The following is a 10,040-nucleotide window of genomic DNA, read 5'->3' as shown; positions in this document are numbered from 1 at the left end:
GTGCCGCTGACGGCTTACAGCGCATATGGGGAGGGCTGGGCGTCTCCCGTGTCGACTCTGGCCGCGACACCAGCGTTGCTGACACCTCAGCAGAGCCACGGGTCCCGCCTGCACGGCAGGCCAGGGTCGGCGCACCTCTCGACCACACGACAGCCGACATCGCGCTTCAGAGAGCACAGATGAGCCACAGTTGCGGGAGGGGACCGGGGACGTCCTGGGCCCGCGTGTGTCAGCCACGTACGCACGCGCAGCTTCCGCTTCCTGAGTAGCTGCCGGGCGCTCGCGTCGCAGCCGGGTGAACAGCATCAGAGAACGGCAGTGGCATCGCTAAAGGAGAGAAGTATTGGCCGAAATAAATGTCACTCCTCTCTTACTGCGTACACAGGTCACTACCACCTCCTCTTCCCTGAGGAAATGGCAAGTGGCGAACTGGGACAGTGCCTCCTAACACACCGTCCATCTGCCACACCTCCCAGCAGCCGCGCGGGATTAGCCGAGCGGTCTCAGGCGCTGCAGTCGTGGACTGTGCGGCTGGTCCCGACGGAGGTTCGAGTCCTCCCTCGGGCATGGGTGTGTGTGTGTTTATCTTTAGGATGATTTAGGTTAAGTAGTGTGTAAGCTTAGGGACTGATGACCTTAGCAGTTAAGTCCCATAATGTTTCACACACATTTGAACACCTCCCAACAGTCGCCACCTGCATTATGATGAATTCTTCAACCGGAAGTCAAAATAATTTACACAATAGTTTTGCAATTAGCTTTCACAGTAAATAAGCCTTAACCATTGCAAATTACAACGAAAATTTTTTTAACAAGCTTCTTTACAAGGGAAAGCTGTTACGGTTGTAGGTTCGAATTCTGCCTCGGGCATGGATGTGTGTGATGTCCTTAGGTTAGTTAGGTTTAAGTAGTTCTAAGTTCTAGAGCACTGATGACCGCAGAAGTTCCATATGGCTCAGAGCCATTTGAACCATTTGGAAAACTGTATATGTTACAAATAGCAAACATTCGTGCCGTGGTAAAAATTGCTGTTTTGAAGAGCGCGCCGCAGCGCGTAGTGTGAAGCAGTCGCCCTCCGTTTCTGGCGGTGGCGCCGCTGTGGCAGTCGCAGCTTTGGTGTCTCCCTCTGGTGGCAAAGGGGAGAGGTTGCCTGTTCACGTGCATTTGAGGGGCGCTGTGAGCTCGCCAGTCGGTCAGTCTGGGTCAGTCTCTCGTCCCCTGCTTGCTAGTCTGTCTCTCGTGCGCATTTCTTAGGCAGTTAGCGTCTGCCTGTCGTTCGGAGTGCTAGTATGTCTTTCGATAGGATCAACCTTTAAAGCCTGCAAAATGAGAGTCTTTCCACTCCGCCAGTAACAGAACTCAGCGAGTGGTCGCCCGGTCGGGGCTTAGTTCCTGCGTTTGACTCTGCGCGTTAGGCCGCCAGTCTGCTCGAGTTTGCTCAGGCAACGGTCATTGGCGGTTGGATCGATCGGTTGGTCGGTCGCGCACTGAGACACGAGACGACTTGTCCGCCTTGAGCGTCGGCGCGTGTGAGGTCGCCACGTGAGTCCAGTGGGCCGCGCCGTATAGCGAGGGGTAGTGGCTTCGCGGCCGACACGAGAGCAATGGGAGTCAACCCACGACGTCGGTCTGGCCGGGGCGAGCTGCGACGCCGTGAGGCGGGAGATCGGCGCGCCTTCCTGCGTCCGTTGAAGCGGCTGGCAGCGGACGGGTCGGGGTAGCGTTTTGGAGGTGCTGCGCCAGGTCTTCGCCAGAAATTGCAGTTTATTACAAGTTAAGTGATTGCTGATATGTTGTTTGATTTACGCTTGTTAAATTCTACTTGTTTTCTTGGTGAGGTCACCAGCCGTTTTGCTTTGGGGTCGTCCCACCATTCTTCTCCGTTTGCCCACCCGCGGGAAGATGGTTGTTTATAAGTTGGGTGATCCATTTTTCCCTTGTGGACTAGGGGCGGGTTAGAACAACCTGCAGTCGTGGTTGTTCGGTAATCTCCCTATCGATCTCCCGTACGTTAGTAACTGCGTCTGTCATGTTTGTCGGATTTGGTGTGTTAACAAATTTATTGCTTGGAGTGTAACGGCCTAATGCCTGAAATACGTTTTGATCTTGTCTATCATCTTGAGAGGCGGTATCTATGTGCTATAGAGCATCTTAACTTGTTTGGCCAACCTTGTAGAATTTTATGTAAAATTGCATTTCAGGGACTTTTATTTAAATGATCATTTTAGTATTTAAAGTTGCCACCCTTTTCTTAGAAGTTAAAATCAAGTTGCACCTTCGGTGGCAAGGTTAATATTTTAATTGTTAGTGTTTTGTATCATTTCCATCCATCCTGCGGGGGGTGCGTAGTTTGTGTGCTTGTGTAAATTGTTAAAACTCTTAGTTTAAAGTAATCTGGTGTGTTGCAGATTTGCACCAGTGTAGTCTTTCAGAGGCTGTTGTGAGCGGTCGTAACTACGGCCATGTCAAAAGGGAGCGGCTAGGTTCTCTGCCCGAAAGCTCATACACTCAAAACATGTTTCTTTCTGCCTCTGAATAAATCGTAACTTGATATTTAGAGGGTGCTTTCTGATTATAATTTCAAATCTGTTTATTTTCATAAATGCTTTTAGGCACTATTAAAGTGAATAAAATTCCGATTTGTGTAAAGGAATTTGGTTATGATTTCATCAGTTACTCCCTGGCGACAACTTCCATGCTTACATAGTGTGTTAATGTTCTTGATGAATCGCTAGTAAATAAAATAAATTCTTGAGAACATTCTTTGAAAATAAATCGCGGTTCATAGGCTAACGGTGAGCCGAAGCAGAAACAGGTTCAGTGACACCACAGTCCTGCAAATGAGTAAGTTCAGCAGCTGCGGCGTCATGGAGTGCGTGCAGTACCGCTCGTGTGCGAAGGGAAAACAGGTATGGCATTGTCTTTAACTACAACATGCGCTGCAAAGTCTGTGGCACAACCACATCGCGTAGTGCGGCAACACTGTCTGCATGGGTACTACCGCTGATGCAAAGTACATTGTCCCGAACTGCGAGGCCAAAAAGTTCAAACGCCTCCGTGCCAACAATGTTCTTAGCATCACTACAGCGGAGCACATGGAAGAACACTGTACGGGTCGTTGCACCACACGTGCCTTGCAAACTACACACGCCGAGCACCGAGATTTCCTGTCCAGCAAATGCAGTCGGCGTGGAATGCGAACGACGAATTGGGGGCGACCCAAGCAAGTCATACATTGATTTGTTCAGCGAGGAAACTGACGCACCAGTGTCCAGCTGCAGGCAAACAGAACGTCCAAAAATGTTCAGAGTCACAAAAAGTTTCCTGAATGCGAGAGGAAGTGTCTGGCAAAACTTTATTCATACGACGAGCTGTAGAAGCACGTTAAGCAGAGGGCACTGGATAAATGGCATTAACGTCCATAGGCTGATGGGAGTCGTGATAACGGCGGTTGCCGCTGCAGTGAAGGCCGGTTCCCACTAGGGCTGCCGCGCGTCAAAACGGCGCGTCAGCGGCGTGGTTGCCATGGAAACGGCGTCAGCGGCAAGGCGCGGCGGGCTCTGCGTCGCGGTTTGACCATGTCGAACCGCTTCCGCTGCCGCGTGCCGCGCTCCAGGTGCGCGCCGCCAATCACAGAACGCGCTGAGCGTGTCGTCAGGTACGGCACCCCGGGCCACACGAACTTCCGCCGAACCGCTGGCGCGGACGCGACGGCAGCTATGAAATACTTATCATCCGATTCCAAGGAAACTATTCGGTAGAAAAATTTGATTCTTGGGCATGTTACAGCCTGATATCTTCTCTCGATAAAGGACCGAATTTATTTTCGTTATTCGTCGTGGTTACTTGCTGTATCGCATTTACGTAAACCTTTACACGAAATTTTAATGAGTGTGCAGAGGTAAAAACGCATTGCGTGGACTTTGCGTACAGTTCATTTTAGGTAATACATTATTGCGTATGAAATTTAGTCAACATATCGAAATTGTTTTTAAAGCTGAGAGCAGAACGATAGCTATCACCGTTCTCGAGATATTGAATGATATGTCGGTGGACGGGCTGTGCGGTGACCGTGCGCGGATCGCTCGCGACGCGACTGATACTTCATCCTGCTCGTCGTAAACCATGTGGTTGTATCAACCGCAAATTTCGTGAACGGTTCAAGAAACCGAAACGCGATTTTTTTTTTTTTGCAAACGTTAACTCGTAAAAAGTCATGTATTTCATCGCATGATAAATATCCAAAATCTGTTTATCTACCAAGATATGAAAGTAACTACAGTTTTTCAGAAGGGATAGATGTATTTTTTTAAACGGCACTTAATAAAATGTGGAATGAGAAGTTAAACCGAAACTAATTTGCTGGTATGTCATAAGATGTAATTTGCTAAGTATCTACAGCTATTGATTATTTCCTTTGGTAAGTAACAAACGTTTTTTTTCTTTATCGAGTGTACTTTATTGGTTCAAGATGCGTTTCGCCTTTTACTTTAAGGCATCTTCGGTGGAATCTAGAATGACTCAGTTTTGTTTTAAATGCATAACTCATTACTTACAGTGAATCGAGTTTTTGGCGGACATCTGCGTTTCCCCTCACCTGGTCACATCCTGGAGGTTGAACTAAAACTTAGATTATGAAACATAAGCACATTTTCATGTTCGCTCTTTTTTCTTCTGTCACTAGCTGTAGAAATTTTACCGAAAACACTGATTTGAAGTCTTAACTACAGTGTGTTCACCTCATGCCCCTTCCTGTTTGGTTTGTTTATGTACAATTGTACATGTTGCCAACCTAAAGAATTATATGCTGAAATTGTTTATTTCTGTTCTCCTTATATCTGTATGTGTGTGGGACTAGGCAGTGATAGTTATAGAAAGTTGAAAGTGAATGCAGTAGTTGTCCGACAGTGGTTGAAAGATTTGGTGTTCAGCTGATTTCAGTTTTGGTTTAAATGTTTTGTTTGTGGAGGAGTGCATGGAAGACTAAATTCACTGCTTACATTAATAGATAAAATAGTAGAGTAGCATTTGAACAAATGATTATTATCAGAATACTATCACCCAACCCCTTTGTCCTCACTCTTTGAAGCCTCATAATATGTCCTGTCATCTTACCCCTCTTGTGGTCAAAGTTGTGCCGTAATTTCCTCTTCCTACTCTATTTAATTCCATACCTCTTCTTTAGTTACACGATCCTCATATCTAATCTTCAGCATTCTTATTGATCACCACGTTTTGAAAGCGTCCATTGTCTTCTCAACAGAACTGTTCATCACCCACGTTTCACTTACATACAAGGCTGCACTCCACACAAATACCCTCGTAAAATAGTACCCAATCATTACAATTTATATTCCATGTGAACAAATGATCTTTTTGAACTCTGTTCTTGCTATTCACAGTCTTCATTTTATATCCTCTCTACTTCTGCCTTCTCAATTACTGCTTGCCTTTCAAGTCATTGAAGTCTTAGAAATGCAGTTTGGTTTCTGTACAAGTTGTAGATAATCTTGTGGCCCTGTGTTTTATCGAAGACATCTCCAGAGCTTCAAAGAATGTTTTAATTAAGATTGTCAAAACCTTTCTCTAAACATGCAAATGCTATTAACACAGTTTCGCTGTTCTTCAGTGTGTCTACTTAGTTAAGTGGTAGGATCAGTATTGCCTTGCGTGTTCAGACATCTCACAGGAATCTAACATTGTACTTATGTTAGTTTGTACAACCCCTCCCCCTCTCCTGTCTACATATTCCTTCCACTATCTAGCCTTCTCTTATTTGCTTAGTTCTGGCTTGCCAAATGAGTTCTTGACAGTTGCTTCTCCATTGAGCAAAGTTTTCTTTGTTCTTTCTAATTTTCATTCCCTTATGTTTTCCAAGTGCAAAATCACGTTGCAATTTTGGACTTTCTGTCAACGTCATGTTTAGACATTTCTATTTCCAATGGCCTACTTTATTTGCTGCATTTTTATATTATTCCCTCTTGTCAAATTTAATATTTCACGTTTTATCTAACGATTTATACTGTACCTTCTTCCCATTCTCATACTCTGCTGCATTCACCACTTCTTCTCTCAAAGATATCCATTCGTATTCTAGTGGATTCCTTCCTCTGTTTCAGTCAGTCGTTGCATTACGCTAACTTTAATGTTATCGAAAAACTGTGGATCTTGACTTATTCAAGTTCCATTTCCTTAATTTGCTACCGTTTACTGTCTCTTTAGTTGTAAACTGCAGCTCGTAACTAATAAAATATTGCAGGTTTGCGTCTGCACCGAGAAATGTCTTATAATTTAAAATCTGGTTTCGAAAACTTTGTTCCAAATATGTATTATTCTTTCACGATGCTTAAGCAATGTGCTAGATAGTGAACAATGATGAACGGTAGTCATGAAATCTGTTTATGGTGAAATGAGAAAACCTGCATAATGAAATATGTGAAAGAGTACATTGTACAGAAAATGAAAAATTGGTATGTCTTCACCCAACTTCGTCTTTCCTCCATGTAGCTGTAAGATATAGTTATTCAAACACACCGGGAGTTTCAGTGGGTCCCTCCCCGTACCTCAGTGGCTGTCCGTCATTGGCTACCGCTAGCGTCTGCCGCTTCCAGATGGGAACGCCAATTCCGCAAGCAGCCGCGTCAAAGCGGAAAACGCTTGCCGCTGCCGTTGCCGCACGACGCGCTGCCGCGCTCTAGTGGGAACCGGCCTTGATGCCCACGCGAACTGGAGACAAGTTGTGAATTAGAGTTTCTCTTACTACACACAGCTCGCATCTGTCGCTTGTTATTACCAAAATGCTTGACGGGATGGGCAACTGTCCCGTGGGTGGGCACGAAAGCAGTTCGGACACGATTTCAGTTTCTGAGAGGGTGCCTGGTTTGAACCACGTTTACGTGCGCAGGAGCGGCGCGGCGCGGCGTGTCTGGCTTGGAGGGCACGTGTAACAGCACAGAGAGCCGGGGTCACGTCGGACGCGGAAGCAGCCGTGTCCAGTGTATAGGCCGGTTCCCACTAGGGCTGCCGCGCGTCAAAACCGCGCGTCAGCGGCGTGGTTGCCATGGAAACGGCGTCAGCGGCAAGGCGCGGCGGGCTCTGCTTCGCGGTTTGACCATGTCGAACCGCTTCCGCTGCCGCGTGCCGCGCTCCAGGTGCGCGCCGCCAATCACAGAACGCGCTGAGCGTGACGTCAGGTACGGACCCCCGGGCCACACGAACTTTCACCGAACCGCTGGCGCGGACGCGGCGGCAGCAATGAAATACTTATCATCCGATTCCAAGGAAACTATTCGGCAGAAAAATTTGATTCTTGGGTATGTTACAGCCTGATATCTTCTCTCGATAAAGGACCGAATTTATTTTCGTTATTCGTCGTGGTTACTTGCTGTATCGCATTTACGTAAACCTTTACACGAAATTTTAATGAGTGTGCAGAGGTAAAAACGCATTGCGTGGACTTTGCGTACAGTTCATTTTAGGTAATACATTATTGCGTATGAAATTTAGTCAACATATCGAAATTGTTTTTAAAGCTGAGAGCAGATCGATAGCTATCACCGTTCTCGAGATATTGGATGATATGTCGGCGGACGGGCTGTGCGGTGACCGTGCGCGGGTCGCTCGCGACGCGACCGATACTTTCGTCCTGCTCGTCGTAAACCATGTGGTTGTATCAACTGCAAATTTCGTAAACGGTTCAAGAAATCGAAACGTGTTTTTTTGCAAACGATAACTTGTGAAAAGTCACGTATTTCGTCGCGTGATAAATATCCTAAATCTGTTTATCTACCGAGATATGAAAGTAACTACAGTTTTTCAGAAGGGATAGATGAATTTTTTTAAACAGCATTTAATAGCATGTGGAATGAGAAGTTAAACCGAAACTAATTTGCTGGTATGTCATAAGATGTAATTTACTAAATATCTACAGCTATTGATTATTCCCTTTGGTAAGTAACAAACTTTTTTTTCTTTATCCAGTGTACTTCACTGATTGAAGACGCGTTTCGCCTTTTACTTTAAGGCACCTTCGGTGGAATCTAGAATGATTCAGTTTTGTTTTGATATGTGATACTTGCAGATTATAAAACAGTTCACATCTTTTTTTACGTGAATGACTGATTACTTACAGTGAACCGAGCTTTTGGCGGACAGGTGGACATATACGTTTCCCTTCACCTGGTCACATGCTGGAGGTTGAACTAAAACTTAGATTATGGAACATAAGCACATTTTCATGTTCGCTCTGTTTTTTACTGTCACTAGCAGTAGATGTTTTACCGAAAACTCTGATTTGAAGTCGTAACTACAGTGTGTTCACCTCATGTCCCTTCCTGTCTGGTTTGTTTATGTACATGTTGCTAACCTGCAGAATTATATGCTGAAAACTAATGTTTGTTTATTTTTGTTCTCCTTATATCTGTATGTGCGTGTGGCTAGTCAGTGATAGTTATAGAAAGTTGAAAGTGAATCCAGTAGTTGTCAGACGTGGTTGAAAGATTTGATGTTCAGCTGATTTCAGTTTTGGTTTAAATGTTTTGTGGAGGAGTGCATGGAAGAGTAAATTCACTGCTTACATTAATAGATAAAATAGTAGAAAAGCATTTCAACAGATGATTATTATCAGAATACTATCACCCAACCCCTTTGTCCTCACTCTTTGACGCCTCATAATATGTCCTGTCAACTTACCCCTGTTGTAGTCAAAGTTGTGCCGTAATTTCCTCTTCCTCCTCTATTTAATTCCGTACCTCTTCATTAGTTACACGATCCTCATATCTAATCTTCAGCATTCTTATTGATCACCACGTTTTGAAGCGTCCATTGTCTTCGTGACAGAACTGTTCATCGTCCACGTTTCACTTACATACAAGGCTGCAGTCCACACAAATACCTTTGTAAAATAGTATCCAACCATTATAATTTATATTCGATGTGAACAAATTTTCTTTTTCAGAACGCTTTCTTGCTATTGACAGTCTTCATTTTATGTCATCTCTACTTCTACCTTCTCAATTACTGCTTCCCTTTCAAGTCATTGAAGTCTTAGAAATGCAGTTTGGTTTCTGTACAAGTTGTAGATAATCTTGTGGCCCTGTGTTTTATCGCTGACATCTCCAGAGCTTCAAAGAATGTTTTCATTTAGATTGTCAAAACCTTTCTCTAAACATGCAAATGCTATAAACACAGTTTCGCAGTTCTTCAGTGTGTCTACTTATCTAAGTGGTAGGATCAGTATTGCTTTGCGTGTTCAGACATTTCACAGGAATCTAACATTGTGCTTATGTTAGTTTGCACAACCCCTCCCACTCTCCTACCTACATATTCCTTCCACTTTCTAGCCTTCTCTTATTTGCTTAGTTCTGGTTTGCCAAATGAGTTCTTGACAGTTGCTTCTCCTTTGAGGAAAGTTTTCTTTGTTCTTTCTCATTTTCATTCCCCTATGTTTTCCAAGTGCAAAATCGCGTTGCAATTTTGGACTTTCTGTCGACGTCATGTTTAGACATTTCTGTTTCCCATGGTCTACTTTATTTGCTGCATTTTTATAATTTTCCCTCTTGTCAAATTTAATATATCACGTTTTATCTAACGATTTCTACTGTACCTTCTTCCCGTTAACATACTCTGCTGCATTCACCACTTCTTCTCTCAAAGATATCCATTCGTATTCTAGCGGATTCCTTCCTCTGTTTCAGTCAGTCGTTGCATTACGGTAAATAAGATTATCGAATAACTGTGGGTCTTGACTTATTCAAGTTCCATTTCCTTAATTTGCTATCTTTTACTGTATTTTTGGTTGTAAACTGCAGATCGTAACCAATAAAGTATTGTAGGTTTGCGTCTGCACAGGGAAAATGTCTTATAATTTAAAATCTGGTTTCGAAAACTTTGTTCCAAATATGTATTATTCTTTCATGAGTGTTAAGCAAGGTGCCGGCGATGATTACATTATGCTCTGTGCGAAATTCTACCAGGTGGATCCACTTTCATCCCTTTGTGTTCTTACTGTTTTCCTGTACCTGCTACCGTATCAAATTTTA

Source organism: Schistocerca piceifrons, chromosome 11 (genome assembly GCF_021461385.2).
Source record: "Schistocerca piceifrons isolate TAMUIC-IGC-003096 chromosome 11, iqSchPice1.1, whole genome shotgun sequence".
NCBI lineage: Eukaryota > Metazoa > Arthropoda > Insecta > Orthoptera > Acrididae > Schistocerca > Schistocerca piceifrons.
The sequence above is the reverse complement of the archived record's forward strand: the minus strand, read 5'-3'. Positions refer to the sequence as shown.